The 22,947-nt window shown below is 41.5% G+C and overlaps 1 protein-coding gene across 5 annotated transcripts in view; it reads left to right on the top strand.

Annotated features, from left to right (window-relative positions):
- zfhx3b (zinc finger homeobox 3b) overlaps positions 1 to 22,947 on the top strand; it is a 219,310-nt gene that overhangs the window by 54,284 nt on the left and 142,079 nt on the right. For 4 of the 5 annotated variants that reach the window (XM_033628824.2, XM_033628842.2, XM_033628832.2 and 1 more), the window contains exon 1: positions 21,871 to 22,293. The gene's annotated coding sequence lies outside the window, so the exon portion shown is untranslated. Of the gene's footprint in view, positions 1 to 9,160; positions 9,527 to 21,870; positions 22,294 to 22,947 lie in introns of those variants that run through there. The other variant, XM_078175685.1, reaches the window with a different exon arrangement.

Raw genomic sequence — 22,947 nt, 5'->3', positions numbered from 1 at the left:
ATGATAAAAGTGACTAACTCTTTTCCTCAATCCACTTAGCTACTTTTGGAATCAAACCTGGAGTAGCTTTGCACAAATTACGTGCATTGTGTTTTCAGTGCTTCATCAGTGGCGTGTTTATTTATTCTGCATGATGCATTCTGCCATTGTTAAGCATAAATAAATGAATTCATAATTTTCTTTTGCCTCTTGGTGGAAGCACTTGAAATGGGTGATGCCGTGATGAAGAAGGGAGTTGATGAACAGAGACAGTTCAGTGCCAAGAGGTGTTGCTTCCGAAACAGCAGAAACTCTGCTGCTTCCAGTGTAGTTTCCCTCATCGCTTAAAGAAGACCAACTTTTTCGCCCAAGTGTGAAAGTGTAGTTAGTTAAGTATGCTATTATGCAGAGGTGTTTATTTGTATTTGATTAATACATTATTGATAATATGTTAATGTAATCCAAATCAAAGCAGTTCAGCGTTTACTTGATTAATTATTACTCTGTGGTGTAATTTCCCCAAACAGTCTCTCTGAGTGGTAGGGGTTAGAGCAGTAAGCCTCTGGCTAGTTCAGACTGCTCAAACTACAAAGAGCCTTACTGCACTGGGACCTGCTCTTGGTTCCCCCTCTCCAACCCCCCACCCACCTCCCCAAATGCCCCCAGGCCTTTAGAAAACTACTCTGGCGGATTTTTCACTGTATTTATTTTACCTTTCTTTCCAAATCAGCGCTCCCCTTTGTTTCCTGTAATGGACATAAGAAGGAGATATTGCTGATGCGGACCAGACATACGATCCATATTAATGAGAAAACACCGTCATGCCAGATATATATCCTCCTGAAATAAATGAGCATCTCACCAGGGTGTGATTTTTTTTAATACATATACATAATTTTCCTCCTGCTCAGCACAAGTCTGCATGTTGCAAAGACATCAATGTCGCGTGTGTGTAGAGTAGTGATAAATATTACCATGCACTTGACCTATATTGATCCCCCAGTAGGGTGTATACCCACTCCACCACATTGAGCCTAAACATCTGGTCACCAGAGTGCTCCTTTGAATGACAGATAACATCTGGGAAGTCTGCTGCTATCACAGGAAACAATGTTCCTATCTCCCCCTCCCCGCCCTTCTATCTCTCTTCACTCTCTCCCCCTTGTCCCTCTTTCCCCATGTCCTGCTCATAAGCACATCCCTCTCATTGATTTCCCATTAACCCCTTCTAGACTGTGAGTATCTGCCCACCCAGACACGCAGACACCAATGAATTGATTACCAACATAATGGCATCACTATGGCTGCCCGTTCTCATCAGTCTGACCAGGTCTGCAGGCTGGTCCAGTCCATCCCCAACTGTCTGCTGCACTCCACCATCTTTCTCTCCACTTGTTATTTGGCTCTTCACTGTATTCTCAGTACTTCCTTTCTGTCCCCTTTCCCTCAAAGGGAGGGCGCTTTGTTTCTTCCCTCTTTTCTTCCTTGTTTCCTCACTCTTTCCCTCCTTTATTTCCTTCTCTAACCTCATCCTCTGTCCTCTGCATCTTCCTCCTCCTCTCAGGTCCCTGTTAATATTCACCTGGCATTCAGCCTCAGGTCACACATGTAGAACCACCATCCAAAGCACTGTACTCAGTGTTCCCGTTTGCTTTCACAATACCGTGATGAAACGTGTGTGTGTGTGTGTGTGTGTGTGTGTGTGTGTGTGTGTGTGTGTGTGTGTGTGTGTCCGTGCATGTGTGCAGATATCTCACTATATGAGCTTGCAGGTATGTGCTGATTAGTGTCATTGAGGACAGCAGTTTGCATTTCGTTTTTAACGGGAGTCTGAGATGAACTGTGCTCCACACATTTAGTTGCATCAAAATAGCAGAGCAACTTTAGCTTCAATTATAAATACAGACTAACTTTTGAAAAATACTCGCCGCTGCTATTACAGCGGATGAGAAAATTAAACTTGTGTCTGTGTGTGGGTGGCTGTATTGATGTGTGCATATGTTTAGATTTTTTTCTTTTCTTGTTGAACAGACTGTGTGTTAAAATATATACTTACATGAAAGGCTGCCATCATATCTGTTTCACTATGTATTTCCTCCCTCACTTTGGCAACTGCTTTGGCGGCAGAGATAAAGTAAATGTGTGTTTGTTAGGTTGTGTTTGTGAGCCACAACGGAGGCAAGTTAGAAAAAGCCCTTCATTTAAGCATGGCGTGCCTCCATCAGTCCTAGTCTCTGATGTACAAAGAGCCCAGAGGAAGGAGCTTCACAGCTGTTTGTAAACTATGAGAACAGGAAAGGTCAACAAAGTAATGCAGTGCGTTTTTTGTAACGCATTTTCATCTCTCTCTGTTCCATAGTGAGACAGCAGGGCTGCGCCCTGCCTCAGTAGTACTGGTGCATTTAAATTACTGTTCTTGCCTGGAGAATAATGGTGAAAGCATAACCCCATTGTATTCTTTGATAAACTCTGGAAAATGCATGGTATAAGCTGAGGAAGAGGCGCGGTTTAAGGGCACAATTGCCTTGCAAATCTACCATGGCAAAGTTTTTCTGAGAGAGAGAGAGAGAGAGAGAGAGAGGAAGAGAGTGGTGAGAAGAAGGGGAAATGTGGAATCGAGGGGTTGAGGGAGAAAGACAAGGGAGAGGGAGATGGAGAATCCAGCATGTGGGTAGAGTAGGGGGGTCTGTGTTGCAGGGACATGTGTTATCTCTGGGTGCAGAGGTCTTTGTTTGCAGGGCAGAGAGGTATAGATTTCCTCTCCATGTCAGCGCCTTTATTTAGGGCTCAGCACAGAGGGGACAATAGCAAACTAATCCACTACTGAATCAGGATTAATATTCAAGCTGCAAATATTAATTCACAGCCAAAAGGAGGAAATGCAGAATATGTCAAAATGCTCAAACAAATAAAGAACAAAAAAGCCCAAGATCCTTGACCAGAAATTCCATCCTGAGTCTTTCACATGAGTGCATTATTTTTACTGGGTCCTACAGTATCGTCTCAGCATTCTGTTTGATTTCTGTATTAATCTTCATAATGATTTTCTATAGAAGAGCGAGAGCTGGGGGAAGCTGAAGAGCTGCATGTTGTTTTTGGCTATTCTCCTCACTAAGCTCTGGATTTAAGATCTGGATTTGAATATTTATGATAGAAAATAATAGAGGTTATAAAAATAAGTCCCTGCAGAGCTGGGCTGTAAGTTATAGGGGTAAGCAATGCCTCCCACATCAAAGAAGCCTGGAGATGTTGGCCAGTAGTTTGATGCCTGTAAAAACCCTATAGCTGTTCAGCCCAGCCCGGCAGAGTGTGTGTCTCTGCTCAACACATATGATCCAAAAGTGTCACTCACTATCAGAGTGGTCACAAGCTCCCAAAATTTAGCAAAAGTTAAGTTACTGATTTCAATTTAGTTTTGTCTACCTCGCACAAAAGAAAACAAATCTGCCATCAGGGTGAGATCGTTTGACTTTTTTCAAATATAGTTTCACTTGTTTTGAGATTGAAACAAGTGACAGTATTTGTAACTGACAGGTGGATTACTCCTCTAGTTTCAACATAATGTCACTTGATCCCAGAGAGTGTTTTAAGTGTGCTGGTTTGCATTTGAAACAAGCGACACTTTGCCTCCCTTTTGACAGCTTTTTCATTTTTCATAGAATACTTAGATGTTAAGACGATGATATTTTGGAGAACTTTGGAAATGAAACGCTCTCTGTGCCGTTCTCCTCCTGAGTGTCTCACTAGCAGGGCAGAACGACCTGTCCCAACAACACGAGGAGTTAACGTGGGCTTTCGGGGGGCAGAGCCTGACGGAGTTGTGTGAGAGAGAAAATGTTTGATATACACTGATTGTATGCTAGTAACCCTGCGCTAATAGCCCACTGCTGTCAAATCTGTTTTATAATAACACACCACATCATTTAAATTGAGGCGTAAAATATTCCACCTACCAGTCTCAAGTTATTTTTTAATATATTTTGTCCCTCATGAGCATGAAAAAGAAAGGAGATAGAATAAAGTTTTTACACTGGATTAGTGTTTCACTATTGTCCAAACAAGCGAGCATGCACGTCCACAACACACCCCTTTCAGCACACACACATTCACACACCAGCACAGTAATCCCACACTAGGGGGTAGAGGCCTGTTGTATACTGAAAGCCATTGTGATGTTCAAAGGGGCTTCACAGAGGCTCTAACCATTGATAAGGTCTAATGTGATGAGGGACTGTAAACTTCATCTTTTATACATGGCAACATAATGTGAAAGGTCAGCTTATCTTAATCCTCAAATCTGCAGCATCCAGGCCCGTGGCCCCATTTCATGAAGTTAAAGAAATAATCTTGGAGTCCATTCTGAAGACGGCCCTTATTATCTTCTCCGCAAGGTCCAATCAGAAGATATCATTAGAGTGTACTATGAATGCACTGTAAGGAATGATTATTTCTCTTTTCTAATCGGCCCCAATCATATCATAGAATCAGCTGGACTGTGTGCTCATGGTGAGAAGCTTTATTATGTCCAGTGATTAATCATCAAGCACTGCCTTATCCCTCTTAGACACACAGCACACTGCTGGCCTGGTTCAGAGAGGGAGAATAGGAAACATCACCTTCATCAGCACGGCGCTTACCTGATTTTCCATACTCTTTAGTTCACCCTCAGCATCGGCGTATACAGTAAAATGCTGCGGTGTATCATCATCTCAAGGATATAAACACGGTTTTAAGACCAGTTATTTACTCAGGCTCCATGTAGAGGCGTGGTGTGCTACTTTATAACCAGTGCTGGACACCACTGGTTATAAAGTAGCACACCATTATGCTTCGCCCCATTTCATTGTTTTCACGTGCACCTTTATCTTACTCTGGATTTTCGTTTGTTACCGTCTTGATCTGTTTCAATCTGTTCCCCTCCATAACTGCCGACAGAAATTTCTCACTTAAAAAAAGAAGTAACATAGTGTCCTTAACTTCCAGACAAATTGAGGACAGATTATATGCACAGTCGTGAAGTGGAAGAGCCACCATATTTTGTGAATTAACGCAGGTCAAAAAGGTTATTGTCTCAAGACCAAGTTTGGGCAATTTGTTGTTTAGGAATCCTTTGTTCTCAACTGAAAGTGTGTCAAATGTAGACAGATTGTGAAATATTTATTCCTTGACTGCAGATCATATTAGAGTGTTATTGTTTGTTTCGTTTTGTATTCCACCCCTAATTTGCCAGTGGTACAGTTTCTCAGGAAGTCTAACAAACACACATCAACTTTAACAAAGGTAGACCCCATCCTGTAGCCTTAATTAGAAGGAAATTGTAAACAGACGCATGCCTTTCTTTTACGGATTATCCATACTTTATGACTGAATGTTTGAAGTTATGAGGGATTCTGAATCAGCACTGCTCGAGTGGTGCTCTTATAGGACATTGTTGTCTTCAATTATTTTCAGTTATATTCCCGTCTGTAAGAGGCAGGGGATCATTTATTATTTAAAGATGCAATCGTTGCTGTTTATCTGGGATTTTTAAAAACCAGGTTATCTTTTTCGCGTAGTTTTTTTTTTTTTTTGATTAAAGGAACAAAGTGTAATAAAGTGCAGTTTCAAACAGATGCTTGTCTCTCTCGCGCGAGAGCTCATCTGCCATTATTGTGATTTAATATGAACGGTGCCAAGTAGCTGCCAAGAGACAAGATCTAACGAGCGTCAGGGATGCTTTAGTATGTACATAAAGGGTCTCGCGCAGACACAAGCTGCTGCAGATGCACACACAAATACACATTTAGTTGCAGACTAACAATCACACATGTCTTTATCCATATGTTGTTGCTAAGGATGGCTGACAGAGAGACTTGTGGCTAATTGTTTTTGCAGCTGGATTACTGATATTTTGGGGAAATATGTAGTGAGGATTTGAACATATTACGATTAATAATGTGCGTTAAACTTAATCTTGGGAGCAAACAAAAGAAAAGTAGACAAGCAACATGAATAAATAGTACATGTTGAATTCACACATACAGATGATTGGCATCCTCTCTGTTTAGAAGGCAGCAGGAGGGAACATTAGACTGCGGACCCTCATTCAGGGCTGCTTGAATATGGCAAAAATCACAATTATTTTGATCAATACAGAGATCATGATTACCTAACATGATCATACATGTATTGAGCTTCAAAAAAAGTCCTTTTAACAGTGGCTTTTTTAAACTTTAGATATAATTCAACTAAAAAACAGACTTGAGGTGAACTTAATTTGCCTGCTGCTTCAGAGAGTGAGACAACTGCAGTACTGTGCTTCAACTGAACGAGGGCCTCATTCATTTGAAGCACAGTACTGCAGTTGTTCAATATATCTTGCTACAACATCCTTTATTTCATTACTCAATAAAATTGTCATGCACAGAACTTCATCCCCCAAGTGTGCCCTATGAATAAAACCTTTTTCCAGGTTCGAATGTTAGTCGTAGTTCCAGTCCTGCTACAACATGTCCCTATTGTTACACATATTGTTTTTTAAACCCCAAAGCCCCACAACTCTTGCTGTGTCCCTCTTACGCTCACTAGTATCCACTTGCCCCAGCATCACTCTTGTTACTTCCAATACTTAACTTTACACTGAAGCCTTTGCCCCTGAGACCCTAGAGTTGGGAGATTAGTCCAGCCTCAACTGAAGCAGACAAACTGCAATCAATACCTGATATAAGCAGTCTGCCAGGGTCAGGCGACCTTGCTGTATGGCACCCACGGCAACTCTAGTAAAGTCCTTATAAATTCTGGGTGACTGACCCCTGACGACCTGGGCAGATAAGGTCAGTCTGGCCACAGTGACCTAGAGCCAAGAGGCCAGTGTCCAGTCAGTCTGGCTGTCCTATAATGAAGTGGTCAGTATTGCCTTTCTGTCACTCAGCAATTACTGGGAGAGATATGGAGCCATAGATAGGTGCTGAATGCACAAGGAGGCAGTGGCCACAGAATTACATTCAAGAGGCAAAGGACCGGTAAAGTGACATGTAAACTACTCTAATATGGACTGGTAATGACTGGGAGCAAGATAGATCGGAAGGAGTCTGACAACTTCAGTGGGGCTGCGTTCCATCTGTGCATGCAGGCACAGGGGGACGCTACTGTAAAGCTTACATTTAATAGCTGCTTTTGAAAATCTGATGATTTGCTGCAAAAATGAACAGTTATGCAACATAAACACTATTCCATGTCTCCTTTACTTGAAGCAGCATTCTTTATATTGTGCTTGGACATCTTTCTAATGAGTTGATTATTCAATTTGCAGATTAACTGTAAAACAAAATGCAATGAACATCAGTCATTACTGAAGACCTGATAATGTATTTGGTCCACAGGGAGCCATTGATGGAAGGTGTCCCTAATGGTCTAACGACACAAGTGTAACTTGCAGAGTGAGGAGTGACCAGATTAAAAGACAAACAGACTGACGTGCAGGCAGAGGTCATGCTGCCTGCACAAATAGAAGCCTGCGTATGTCACAGTGTTTCTCCCATGGCCTGTTGTGCTCCCCGACACAGGTCAGGGGCTAGGAAATCCCCAAAGCCATCCAGCTGCTGCCATCAGAGACTCTCGGCATTCTTCTGTCTGCTAACTATTTAGTTGTCAGTGATTTGGTTAAGTGGAATTGACTTTTATCTGCGGTGTGCTGTGGGGCTGCCACTGGCAATTCAGAATCCCCCTTCCTCAGCTCCTGTCTTAGCCTGGTGTCACATCCAGCACATTGCTATTGGCAGCTGAGCCAGGCCTAATCAATAGCCCAGGTCAGGGATGGCCCGCGGCTCTGCTGTGGGTGGGCTATTGATCCAACACACACACTCCCACAGGTCGCCCTGACAAACCGGGAAGTCGTGGCCTCGGACGGAGTGAGAGGGAGACAAAGAGAGACGACAAATTAACAGCGCTGTGCTCAGTCTACTGTAACACTGTCATGGAAATAATTTATTTATTGATTAACAAGTAATGTACTGTATACTCTTTATTTAAGATCAAAATGATCATTATTTAAATTAATATTCCAAACAGGAGTGATACGATTCTGAAAAGTGGAACACACATTGAAATCAGGACCAAGAGAATCTGATAAAACTATTTAGATGCACAGCCATCATAACCATGCAAGACCTCTACATCTGTCTGTCTGTCTGTCTGTCTGCCTGTCTCTCTCTCTCTCTGTCTGTCTGTCTGCCTGTCTGTCTGTCTGTACACTTTTTTTTCATGTGTCTTTGCTTCTCTTTGCTGTGTGGATCCTCTGTTGTCACTCTTTCCGACCTGTGGCCAATGAGCAAGAGTCTCGCTATTTTTGTTGCAGTTTTAAATGTTGCTCCCCGAGCCCCTTATCAGCACCACAATAAGAACTCTTGGGAACAATTAAACATGGGCTTTAACTCAAGTCTAACCACAGAGGTAAAAATAATCGCACAATGTTTCCAAATGGAAGTGGCTTCAAAAGAGCTATTCAGTTATCAAAAAACTGTCTGCCTCTCCCGCCTGTATTCCCTAACTAAATCTCTGTCGCTGTGGAACTATTGGAACATATGACAAGCATATTTACCCAGCTTCACAAACCAGGCCCATGTGGAATTCAAAGTCTTTTTTTAACATGTTATTTATTTATTTTTTTTTTTTTTTCATCGCTGGAATTGACAGTTGAATAAATATGTATTGTCTATGAGACTTTGTTGTCATATACGGGAGATCCTCTGCAGAACAGGCAATTATATATGCCATTACAGGAATATGTCTTGTTCTGGTTACAGGGAAATTAAGTTTCTCCGGAAATCTTTCTCATTTCTCATTTTAAAGAAGTCTTCAGTGGTATGAGAGGAGAAATTACTCACAGCAGTTCATTTGCTATTAAATGTAATCTTGAAATCATAAGAGGCTTTCCTGCAGTAGTCGCACACAAATAATTAGAGATTAATTTTGTTGGCTCTAAAAACAGCTGATTAATTTTGAAGTCTTGATGGTATCATACTGCTCTGGTTTGCCTCTCCTGAAAGACATTTATTATGTGCTCAGATTTCAGGGATGAGGTACAGAAAATGCAGACGCTCTGACAGGACTGCAGAGGAACTCTCTCTTTGCTGTCATGATTTCCAGCAGTGTTCAAATCATGTTTCTGACTCTATTTTTCTCTCTTTGTTTCTTTTTCCAGGTGATGGTGTCATCCTGACTTGTTTTTCTCGTGACCCGGGAGTCCCTAAACCCCGAACCGTATAGCTTTGGAAAACCCTGGAAATACCTGGAATTCTAGGAGTATATCACCAAAACTTCTTAAGGTGCCCAGGCACTGGATCAATAGCTTTACATTCTCCTTTATTATTTTTTTCTGTATACAAAGAAAGAGACGAAAGTCTGAACGTTAGCAATAGCCGCTGGCCATCCACCATTGCTCCGACGAACCTGCTGTGACCGAGAGGGCGTGACCTTTCTGCCTGCTGACTTCAAACAGACACTTGAAAAGAAAACGCAGTCGGAGAGGCTTCCGCGTGGTGGCAACTCAGACCAAAAACCCCATCAGGTAAGGCTGTGAAGTCCCCCTTGGTCCTGCTGTCCAAGCCCTAAGCCCTTTAACTTCTTCAGGGCTTTGAAGCTAACTTGTCCCCAGTCTGTATCCCCCACACAGTTAGCTTCCCGTCAGAGTTTGTGCAAAGGAAAGGATGGCGGATAAATGCCCCTCTTTTATGCTCTGCTCACCTGTTTGTTCCTCTCAGATTAGCGGCTCTGAATATGTTGAAGTTGTTTGGTTGGCAGACGCTCGCTCTGGGTTCTTCATTGGCCCCTTGTAGATTTGTCCAGTGACCAGCCAGAGCTAGAGCTAATGTGCTAGAGACGTCACACAGCTTGGCGTGCTTGACCAGGTGGATCACACATACATGAGCATATTCTCTGTGTGGATGTGCAAACACATGCTGTACATACACATACAGTAAACCTGCAGACCAACATATGTAAATTTTCACATTGATATGAAATACTAAGTTTAATGGTTTCATAAAACAACATGTCTACAGTATACACTCTACTGTACCATTTCTGTAACAGTTATCAGTAACATCGTCAGTGATGGGATGTGTGACTGTTCCAAGACGTGGGAGTTTTTTAGTTTACTAAGGAGACAAAAGTGATTTTCTAGCAGATAAAATGCCACCGCTGTTTGTGTGTGTGTTTACAGATGAGTGTATGTTATATTTTGGGTGTATGTGTGTGTGGTGTGAGTATAAGAATAGACAAACAGTATGTGTTTGAGTCTTGTATCCGAAAATGTGCAAAAACGGCACATTTCTGATGCATGTGTGCACTTTTGGGCTTCATAGCACATGGTTGTGAAATGAGTATTCCCATTCAGAGTGACTTTGAAATTGATTTCACTCAGTGTCACTCTTCTAGTTTTATTAGGGTCTGGTTTCCCAGTTGTTTTCTCGAAGACTGACAACACATTTTCAGTCGGTGATTAAGACTTGATCCCAGGTTATCTGGACTATATTAAATTATTCTGCTTGATAAGGGAATCTGTGTGATTTTATTTTTTCTCAGGCAATGACTTGGAATCAAATAGCGCCTGATATAAGGATATTGAGATTAAGCTTTGTACCTGTGTGGCAAAGCACCCCCCCCTCAACACCACCACCACCACCATCACACAAAGGTAAAACAGCTAACTTTAGCTCCTCAGCTACAGAGGAATGCATTCTTTTTTGCCCTGAAAATAGGCCTAATTAAAAATAAAAAGTACTTATACAATTATATGAATATACTTTAATAAAGATGACAGTGAAAACAGCAGGACGTACCAATTCAGATGAGTTATGTCGTTAAGGATCTAAAGAGCTTTCTTTGTAAAGTTCAAAGTAATTTCAGCAAATTTAGGTCACTGAAATTTAGTACCCAGTAGCAAGTCATTGTTTTGAAAATGAGAATGAAAGAAGAGAAAATAAATAAACAGACACTTTTTCTCCTCTCTCCTGCATCTTTAAAGATTATTTTTAGTATGAGGAAAAATAAAACACTTGAAAGCATGAGAAACAATATTTATCGTTGCCGAGCTAATTAAGGACGTGATCTGAAACGTGTTTTCTGTAAAGTGTGATTTCGGACCCAAAGGGTCAGCTGCCTCACAATAGGACAAAGATAATACAGCAGAAGTCAGGGGTGGAGAGGGCTCCAGTCTGGAGTAAAGCAGCTCCCCTCCCTGGCCTGTGTGCTGATGGAGCTGCACTCCTTGCCCAGGGCTCCAGGGCTCTGACACTAGACCTTATTTTTCATGTGGGCTGCACACTGTTCTGCTGCAGTCGGGGTTGCTCCCTTTGTGCCAGCCCTCCCCCTTTTAGAGCCAAAGACATGCATGATTTCATACATGAAAGATATATGTAATTGGACAGCAGGGCCTATGCAATACATTTACAATTCTAAACAGAATATGTTAAAACTGGCTTCCTCTGTCTCGCCCCCTTTTCTTCCTGAGGAAATGTATTTTCACATATTCAAAAACCAAAAAAAAAAGACAAAACACAGGTTATCATTCTTGTTATGAGCTTTATATCTCATGTGAATGCTCAAAATGCACAAACAACTACCAATATATCTTACAATCCCACTACATCGGTGTGTGGCTCAGGCAGTTGTGTTGTAGCTTGCAGAGAAATACAGCAGATTCTGGCATGTACTGTAGTTTACACTTAGCTGGGGTCAGGAGGAAATCAAGTTGACTGTATTACTCATCTCTGCATATCATGGTTTAGTTTACAATTAAAAGTATAACCACTATCTTGACATGTATCTCCTCAGACTCAAGATGTCTTGTTAAATCAGTGCAGCTTAAATTGATATAAAAATAGCTGAATCACATGCAACATAGAATAAGTTTTAATCTATATATACATATACAAACCACAGAATGCTATACATCCATGAAAATACATAACAAAATCAGCAGAGTAAACACTGTAGCTCTACAGATGTATCCATGGTGTGGATAATGCTGCTTGTATGTTTGGTTTGCATTCTCAAATGAAACCACAGTCTTCAGACACTACAAACAAAGGAAAAATCTAGAATTGTATTACATTTAAATTAAACATTTCATAGCGGGAAAACAATCTGCGTTCCCTTGCTTTCAGACCGAGGAAGTTATTTTTGTAAATCACATTGGGCAGAAATCTGTTGTGTGTTAGTGGCTGGATTTGAGGAAGCCTCAGTCAACAAAGATCTGCTTCTGTTGTCTGAAAACTGGACACAGTGAGAGGTTTGAAAAGGGTTTGTTATGGCAAAATAGACTTTAAAAAAACAGCTGATTTTATAGTGTAATCACTGAAAATTTCAATTGTAATTCAAGTTCAAGGTGAGGGTAAGACCAGCTTGATGATTTCAGATTAACTCACCAGCTGCCATGATGTGAATTAATGTGTATCCAATGCGCACATTTTATCCTCTGAAGGGAAACATCACATCTCTGTCTGTCATTTGACCACAGGGAGGGTATGACCTTTTGGGGTCCAAAGACAATTTTTCATGTTGATATCTTTTGCCTTTATATGCAGCAAAACAGCTTGTTTAAGTGGATTAGCTTCATGTAATACTTTACATGGTTGTAGACCTGCACAACACCCCAAATTATTCAGTAAACACACATCTGACGTAAGTAGAAGTGGCTTTAAATTGTTGCCAGTTTCCTCCAACATGTCAGTCACACATGTGTGAATGCCTGCATGTAGGCTAGCACAGATAAGCAAGGACCACAGCTCCTTGCTGCCATGACTCACTGTGATACCTGTCTCTCACACACAGTAGACAGACTACCGATTGAGCTGCACAAAAAGTACAGTTTGTGCTTGAATTATGTGAAGAGTAGTATTTTTGCCACATGGAACGAGGTCAGCCGGCTGTTTCGCACATGCTGAAATTCACAACACAAAAGTGATCTTGGCAGGAAAGCGGGGCCATGTTGGCTGGGAGCGCAGGTAGCAAGGATAGGTGTTGTTCTTGAGTGTCTTAGCTGTGCCTCGTGTGCAAGGCCTCTGACTGCCAGTGTGAGAGCACTCCATCCGAGTAAAGAAGCTCAGCTGATGTGATTCTTTGCGGTACTGTATATGTGCATGCATACATACAGCAGTATGTGTCATAGGTGAGGAGAGCACTGGTAGATGGGCTGATGCAGGGCTCCTGGTTTAAGGTCGTACACTGTAGCCCACCCCTCCTGTGCCTGTCATGCAAAAGTAAACACCTTCACTATTAACTCCCTTAACGAGCTAACACCTAAAAAGGGAACAGCTCCACTAATCGCTTGGTTTTATTGGCTCCAGGAACACTTAAGGCCATACAGGGGGGCCTCACCTCACCTCCACTGAGGTATTTAGAGCACAGGGGCCAAACCAATTGATGGACAGGCAATGTTCCGTGACCCCTACCCTCCCAACTCACCACCCACAGCAAATATGGGTGGGATCACCTGCCACAGAGGCAAAGTTTAGGAGAGCCGCTAGGGGTTAAACATCCATAATTCTGCCTCAGTTGCTTTGACTGTCTAAAATTACTTCCACACATCCCTGGGTGGCTTTTGGTCCAGGGGGGCTCCTTCACAGCTCTGGAGGGCTTGATCATATGTGGCATGGGATGAGCTCTTTGGGTCTGTTTCTTAACTAGATGCTGCACATACACACATACATATATATATGCTGTCACTGCATCAGCAGGGGCGTTGTGTGGAGTAGTGTGATGTGAGTTGTTGATTTCCACGCATGTAAAATTCTGCATGATCCCACCCATGTCTGCATTCACTTGTCTCACTTGTTTGAATTGCAGCCCACTGAGTGGTGCGGTTGTTAGTGTGTGAGTGTGTGTAGTGACTGCTGGCTCCATGTCACTGTCAAACACTGAATAGCCCCTGATGTTTGTGAAAAAGAAAATGTGTCATTTTATTCATTGTTTTGAGGCTTCTCTTGTCCATTATATGCATTATGTGCTCTTATATACACTTTAAAGATTATTCATCATTGCTCGTTAATCGGCATCATTGTTGTCCTCAAATTAACGTCATTGATTTGAATTGTAAAACTCATTTTGTCTGATTCGTTCTCCAATAACCAGCTGTTGGGTGCGTCATTTGGCGCATTTACAGCTTTATAGACGTTATTTAAAACTGTGTAGGAAATATTTAGCATCCCTCTCTGGATGCTTTTTTCTGGATTATTTTTCAGAAAATTATAAGAGGACAAACTTGGAATTATCGCTGTGTTGTTTGACCCGGGCTAATGCTGTAGAAAGATGATGTTGAGGCATCCAGAGGCTGTGTGTGTGACGCAGGATTTGGATTTGACCCCTGGCGATAATCCTAGATCTGTATTTGCCTTCTGTGTCGCTTCCACCTGTCATCTTTCATCTCGTCGTGTTGTTCGGAGGGCTCTCCTCCACATCAAGGAAAATTACACTCTTTAACTTTGTTATATGCAAGTGCGAGATGCAGAAAGCGCGGAGTGGTGTTTGAGTGGGTTCGGCGTTGTGGGGATCCGTGATTCTTCTCCTCTCTCTCCCCCTTCTGTTCCGTTTTGGGTCGGTTTACCACCAGCTAGTGTTGCTGTTGCCTGGAGTGGTCATATGGCTCTGATTTGGGATCCCTCTGTTTCAGTGAGTCTCTCCAAAACGCGTAAAACCCCACGAGTCCCGCCTGTCTCTCACCCAGAGTCTGTGACAGCAGCTCTCAGGATTTCTCCATTATTCACTGTATCCCCGACCCGAAATATGCATCATCAGAAGGCCTGTGCTCCTCTCCTTCTTTTGCTTTTATTTGCCTCAAAATAATAAAAAAAATCACATATTTATCATGAAAATTTGGCGTGAAACGTCGATAAATTGCAACACTGTGGTTGAATTCCACACATTTTTAACCACTGCCTTTATTTTTTTATTTTCCTCACTATTTATTTCGTGCTCCTGCGCATTGGACTGCAGAGTGTTTTTGCTATTTGTGAGCTTGGAATCTATATCTGGGTGCACTTGTAAGATATTGAGATCTGACGGCTACCAGCAGGCATCTGCTTTTGAAACATACAAAAAGAAAAAAAAAATGCATTGACAAACAGAAACCTTTTAATTACAATCTCTAATATGTCATAATAGCAGTAAATATGAACAAAATAAAATCACTTTGAAAATGATTTTCTGACAAAAATGTTTTGTGGACTTGAAGGTGATGAGGTGTGATGGCTCTGCAGGCTCACATACACTTTTGTTTTATTGTTGGTGGTGGTGTGTGTGCGCGCGCGTGCGTGTGTGATTTGCACCTGTGCACTTCTGTTATGGTAACAATAATAACATTAAAAATAAGTCAAAAAAATTGGATTTCTTTATTATAAGTCGTTTTAAAATATGATGCGACACCGTAACCCCCCCCCCCCCTTTTACGCGCACATGCGCGCGCGCGCACACACACACACACACACACACACACATAGAGGAAGGAGGGAGAGAGACAGACAGAGAGCCACGCTCGTTGCTTTTTTTGGGAGGGGGTCTGCTGCTGTGCGCGTGGTTTGTGTATGTGCGATGTGCGTGGTGTGTGTGTGTTCTTTTATTCGATTTTATCGCACCGGTCAGGCTGAAATACTCTGGACACTCAACTAAAGTCAGCAAACATCGGACATTTTTGGATGTTCCACGACATTTTTCAAATATTGACAGTCGGACATCAGATTTGGATTGATTGTGTTAACACGACTATTTTTTCTAAAAAAAAAAAAAAAAAAAAATCCAAACGTCCAAACTCTTTTTGAATAATGCATAGGATCATTAATAAGGTAGTACTGGCAGGACGAGTAAATGGATGAGAGGGAGAGAGGAATTGATATGCCTTCTTGTTTCTCATGTAAATGAGGCAGACTGACCAGACGGCCGCTCGTCATTTTTTTTTCTATCCCAAACTCTGAAATCACAACAGCAGCAGCAGCAGCAGCAGCAGCAGAAAACAGGTCCTGTTTTTCCACTTCAAACTGCATTCAGAAATATGATGTCAGGCTTGCTCCTGTGTTGCTGGTTTGCACACGATCTAACATTAACATGTATAAAACAATTTCACATTTTCGTTAGAAATATTTGAATCTCGGGATGCAGTGTTAAAATATGTAAAAACAAACAAACGGGCAGATGAAACATCGAATTTTGTCCAGGAGCATTTTAATATTAATATTTTTTTTTATTTCAAAAGTATTTACTGAAAATAAAATATCAAGCGAAAATAAATGGAAACATATTGCTATAAACAGGCAGCCACTGAGTCAACAAACAAATAAATAAATATTCCAAATACTCCAATATTAAGACATACAGAACATCTGGAACAAACAAACAAACAAACAAACAAATTAAAAAAAATCCATCAACACACATACATTTAACATGACAGCATTTTAAAAACGTTTTAACAAAATAAAATATCCACCAATATGAACAATACAAAATTCAGACATGTAAAACACAGAGGGCAGATTTCCACAGTGAGGATACATTTCTGCATCTAATCAGTTAAAACCACTTAAATGATGAGTGAAAAAAAATGATACATGATATTATACAAGCAATAGTATCAGTAAATCAGCAGCAATTACAAATACACACGTTGCATTTCAGTTTGAGGACACAAAAAAATCTCCACACTCAGTTGTGTTCCACCTCAACAACCCTCTCCGTGTGTCTGTGAACATGACACAAGGATAAAAAAGGAAAGTACGAGGCCACAGGCGGATGCAGGGTTGGGATATTTGCAAATACTGCTATGGAAAATACATTTGAAAATAAATAAAATACATATAAGTAAGGGTTTCCCAAAAAAATCTGTTTCCTGTCCACCAGGGACAGATGCTTTCAGCATGATGGTGGAAAATCATCTGGGGTGTAAAACCTGCTGCATGTACAGCCTCAGACACATTATAACCACTGTGGAAAGTTCACTTTATTTATAGTACGCATTTTTATTTAAATATTGATTTTTCTAACTATGCATCAACTATGCTGATTTTTTTTGCAGGATGCTCCGCTAATTAGGCCAACTTAAAGTTTGATGTGTGTTTGGCTCCTGCTCCTCGTCACTCCCTCCACACTCAGGTGGCTATTTAAAACCTGATGGCAGTTTTGGACAGTGTGCAGTGGCATTAATAGACCAACTATTTTTGGTGTGATGTTTATGTGAAATGTTTGTGGTTTCCGCGTTCTACGGTTAAGCTACACGTCTTTTGACCACGCAATAACCCGAGCATGTTGATTTACATCCCTCACACGCGAGGCAGTCTAATATATGATGTTAGACTGAAAGGCAAAAGGTGCGCGTTTGCAAAGACCAGCTGGTCCGCAGGCACTTGGCTCCTGTAAAGGAGTTGATGCGCTGCTTGATCCCAGTGGTCAGGCTGAACATAAGAGGGCGCTCCCATTGCACCTGGCTGCGCTGCCCTATCCACCCTAGACACATGGAGAGCCGGACACCAGCCTCTCGTGTGCAGTGATGTGGTGGTAAACAGCGCAGGCACGACTGTTTCATTCAGTCGAGGATCATAAAGAGACAAACAGCGACTGATGTGAAAATAACTTTAGTAAAATTTAAAGTTTTTTTCTTTAAAAAGTTACAGGCTACCTTTGTAAAAAAAAAATACTGCCACAGTGACATACTATTAATAAATGCATTTCAAAAAGTTTTTCAGTGTGGATCATGTACATTTAAGAAATAAAAAATAAGATAAAGCGCGTAAAGAAGGTGTTTGCCCTCCACAGGAAACTTGGGCTACCACCCTTTAACCATCTGGGACACCTGCAGGCGCTGTGTGACGCACACTATCTTTAAAGTGTCTTTTCACCACTAAAGTAAAATTTATTTTTCATTAAAAAAAAAGAAGTGTACGATTTTCATTTGTGTCCCACCTTGAGCTTCCAGTCCACCTACACTCGCTTTTTATTTTGAAATATTTTCCTAACATAATCTCACCCAGATTGTTTCCTAAAGAATGCCTGATGCCCTTTTCATCTGTGTTTACCATAGCCTGAACATATGACTGACACCCTCCTTGTTAATATCGCAGCCTATAAGCATCTTAAATCCCCAAATCCTTCGGAATATAATGGTCGTTATCTCTTTATAAAGTTATAGGACTTTTTCTCGATTGCAGCTTTTATCTTTAAATACTTTCACCCCTGCTCATTTCCTCTGTTTCCCTTTGTGCTTTGTCTGGGATTGCGCATGCATGCGTACACACGCGTGCGCACGTGCACGCGCACAGTAGCCGGCAGATAAATAAAATAATGTAATATAACGCAAATAAAGTGAAATTTAATTTAATTTGGAGGCTTATTAAAATAAATATTTTTAAAAAGTTGACATGACGTGCACGTGGCTCTGCGAAATCCCCCCCGTTAGAGACGATTATGGGGCTCTGCCCTCTGTGTGAATGCTCTGTTTTGTTCCTTGCAGTTCTGGTGATGGTCAAGCGCTGTCATGTGCCCCACATCTACGCACCGTTTTGCATTTTAAGCCACTCTGCCTTTCTTTGTCATATCCACGGGCTGTCATAGCCACAGGTTGTGTTGAATTTGCAATGCCACTCATCGATGTATGCCTATTGAGGCTGGCACGTGGACAGTTATCCTTCCCACAGAGAGGCGCAATTGAACGCTGGTAACACAAAAGCTTCAGACCCTGTCAGTTCCCCCCTTTTTTCCCCCTTTTCAGTGATGCGTAGGCCCTAAAAGCATCAAGGCCTCCGTCTGGCTGGTCTTCTTTTGATTTAGCCTACACCATACTCAATATGGTCACTGATGGAGTAATGTCAATCAGGCCTTTGCATAAATTTGTAAACTGAAGTTTGCACTGTTAGGCTTTAGGCGACTGACTGGCTCAAAGCTGCCTCCTACAAGCCTCAAATTACACCAGACTCTTTTATTATCTCGTAGCCCCTTTAACTCCCCTCGCACGCTATTTTCAACCTATTCATTTTTACAATCTCTTCTTCCCGAGAGAGCAGACACGCACAAATCCTCGAGATTCCTGCAGTCTGCCTCTCACACTGCAAAAATGTGAGCTGTTCGACGGGGCGATGCAGTTTTCTTGTGTGGTTTTTTTTTCTCCGAGAGAGGCATGCCACACAGCAGATGCTACATTGCTTAAAAACAGGTATCAGTGCCTGCCTCGGCTTATGGATGGCAAGTGCTGAGGAAATGCCGTGTTACAGCACACCATATATTCTAGCAGCAGGGAGAGAGAGAGGGGGAGAGAGGAAGAGGGGAGAGAGACAGAGAGAGATGGAGAGGGGGAGTTGGGTCCTGCTCATATAGGCTACAGTATAAGAAGTTTGATTTTCATAGGCTCTTCTAAGGGATATGTGCTATTGGATCTGTGGAAACGCCGCGTCCCATGGGGGTTCCATAACCTCTCTAACCTTTAAGTCAAAGGCCTTTGGAAAATATAAAATATAGCCTATACATTTCATCTGCCATCTTCACCACCACAACATCACCAAGTGCTCAACACATCACTTCTGTGCAATCTCAGAAAAATAAAAACAGACATTAGATGTATCAGTGCCATGCATTTCTATCCAACACACGTCTGAAAAAACAAATATCTCAGGCCGTTTTATTAACCCAGTTATGCCTTATCTCCTATGCACTCTTGTATTATGGCCACTTTGAGCTCTCTAGCATGTTTGGACAATGTTTGGATTCGCGTATATGCGCCGTTTAACTATTAACTCTGTATCGGAATTCACTATATAGGCGCAGACTATCAAATCCGTATTGTTTCAATAAACACAGCACGTTATGTGATCAGTGGAAGCTGCTACTTGCATTCAGTAGACCAGGACTCTATATGGAGCTGTTTGCACAGAAAGTGTGCGTACTGAGAGTGAGGGATTGTCCATTTCCCTCAGAGAATCAACAATAAAATTATCATAACAAAGAGCACTGGGAGACTCAAAGGTTGATTTTTGCAATACACGCAGTCTTTTCACTCGGAGGAAACGAGAGGACATCCGTTAGAGGCGACGTGCTTTACGGAAAGAGTGCTGTTAAGAAAAACAAACGAGAGACCCTCAACACATTTTATATTGGTATTGATCATTTGTGCGTTTAGAAATTCCTAATCACGACACATCAAAATGAGATGACACACTGACCACCTGGGCTTCACGTCATAATATCAGAATAACTATCATATATGGCAAAGTTAATGCAAACAGGCCGGGGTGACCAGACGCCTTCATACACCTCTGTCACACATTTCTACTGTGCTCTTATTATTTTTATTATTATTATTTAAGAGAACCTCTATCGACAACGTGTTCCCAGCACTTTCGCAATAGATGTCACGATAACCTGTCCCCCCATCATCCCTCTGTGTCACAGCTCCACAGCCTCTCACTGCTGTGCTGCCTGAGAACTATAACCCTGTTTATATTTTCCTAAACACCCGCGACTCATACTGCAAAATTTAAATAAATTGTCACACCCATGGATGATACAATGAGGCTTCAACAAGTATTTCTTTAAAAAAAAAAAAGAAAGAAAGAAAGAGTTGCACTTGCTTTGCACACTGTACTTATACAAAGCAGCTCTCAGGTGTTTCCCAAATTCAGTGGAAAATATTCCAACCTTTGTGTCTTGGATGCCCTCACATCACTGGGACAATTAGTTTCTTTTATATTACAATGCTGTAATAAAGTAGGTTACACTGCTTTTAAAGTTGAAGTGATATTTTGAGCTGACAGAAAGTGTAAAAACGACACGCCTGTCCTATATCATCTCCGTCATACCTTCACATATGGCATATTTTAACCTGCTTAATTTCACTTTTATTTTTAAAATATAGCAATGAGTTTTCAATTTTGCAGTTTTATTCAAATTAATCCATGCATACACACTAATTTTGGTTTGGGAACACCCATTGCTTCAAGTTTTATTACAGTAGTCCTCTCTTATCATTAAGCACATCATATCATATTGTTAAATTAATATTTTTGTGCAATCTAAACTTAAAAATAATCCGGAGTTTCTTTCTAAGATGTGCACAGGTTGATTCACGTCAAGTTTGCAAAGTTAAAATTTTGCAGCCACGCATCTGGATTATTTAATACCATCTTCTATGTCTTTCTCTTAATGCTTAAAATATATATTTGCAAAAACAAATCAGTTGCTAGCTGTGATAATATCCAGGTGCCTCTGTGCTTACGATAAGCTCCCTTCATTGCACATTACAATAGTCCCGAGGCTGCCTGTGTATGTTGTTACAGTATACTTCTGCATACATGTAGAAATCGCTTTTATCTTGCGTATTTTTTTTTGGGATGGCGAGCGTTTCTTTTAGTTGTTTACAAACACTTTACTTATTTACATATTTACAAGTGTGCAGAAGAATAGCATGTTTCCATTTGGGTCACTACAGCCGCCGTAACTCAGGTATGTATTTCAATAAGTTGACTGTAAAGTAACTGTAGAGAAAGAGCCCCGGTGTGCAGCTTTGGACGCGACTAACATGACAAACTCGGCTTGAAAGAGACAGAATAAAATAAAGCATGATCGCTTATGTGCTTTTAGTGGCCACGGTTTGTGCGTATCTTTAGTTAAAAAGGGCAAAAAGCGGGTAAAAAAGGTTTGAAAAGTGTTAAAAAAGGAGCGGAGGCAGAAAGCTGTGCCTGTAGCGTCGGGCTGCGGCTGCCTGCTCCAGTATTAACTTTCACTGTCTTCCGTCTAATCAAACTCTTACTTTCCGCTGTTCTTAATTCCATATTTTCAATTCCTGATCATTACTTTCCTCTTTTTTTTCTTACTTGTATCTATCCATCCCTCCCTCCCTCCTCTTTCTCCCTCCCTCCCTCCCTCTCTCTCCCGAGCTCTCTCCTTTGCTGAATCTTATTGATCCAGAAGGCGGCTAATTAGCCCTTCCCTTCGTGCCTGTGTAATGAAGCACATGCGCACTGAATTAATCACAGCCATTTTTTGCAGGAAACTAATTAGCAGGAATAAAGATCCAAAGAGTTTTTTCTTTTCAATCATCAGATCTCACTTTCACCTCTTCCTCGCTCCCTCTAACACAAGACTCATCGCCTGCTTTGCATCCAAATTATTTTTATATTGCCTTTAACAACTAATAGTAGCTACCTACTTCGGTTTTTTACACTCCGCAACAACAATGATCTTTCTTTTGCCACCCTAAGCGCAAACTGACCAAAAGGGGACTGCCTTGATGGGATCTTTAGCTAAATCATCTCAATACTGGATTAAAAAGCGAGGATCACAAAGCGGCAGCGAGAAATTGTAAGTTTCAACTTTGCGTTTGTCTCTTTTCCTCTCTGTGTTTCCACGATCCTATTCTTTTCGCTGTGCACTTATCTGAATCTCTTTCCCCCCTATCTGTTCGTAGTTTACGTGTATAGCGGAGCTGGCTAATTCTCACATTGTGAGAAATGACTGGCGATCACAAGTTCATTTCATGCAAGTAGTTTGGTTTATTCTCGATTTTTGTATTTGTATCGTTACCTGTGTTTACATCAGCGTTCGTCCTCTCCTCCTCATGAATGGAAGATAAGAAATGGGCAAGACAGCGATCCTCTCCAAGCAGTTGACCGTAGAAAAACACGGTTTTGAAACAAATGTGTGCATTTCGGTGGGATCGGGAAAAGGTATGGAGGGCTTATGGGTGTCGAGAAGCGTGTTTTTGAGGCACAGATGCAGTAAGAAAAGGGGGCTGTGTGGAGCGGACGAAGGGCAGCGGCAGCTCCACATGAGCGCAGCCCAGAAAAGGAGCTCCAAGTCCAGCCTGTGGGTCCGTGTGCGTCCGGCGACAGGGAAACATCTCTCGCTTTCTAAATTTTGACAGATTTGACACTTGCCACATCCAGGGGGTGTTCGGCACCGTCGTGTGCTTCTAAAATCCTCTTCTGGATAAACACATTTTTTGTTCTTCTCCGA

This window comes from Epinephelus lanceolatus, chromosome 2 (genome assembly GCF_041903045.1).
Source record: "Epinephelus lanceolatus isolate andai-2023 chromosome 2, ASM4190304v1, whole genome shotgun sequence".
NCBI lineage: Eukaryota > Metazoa > Chordata > Actinopteri > Perciformes > Serranidae > Epinephelus > Epinephelus lanceolatus.
The sequence above is the reverse complement of the archived record's forward strand: the minus strand, read 5'-3'. Positions and strand labels throughout refer to the sequence as shown.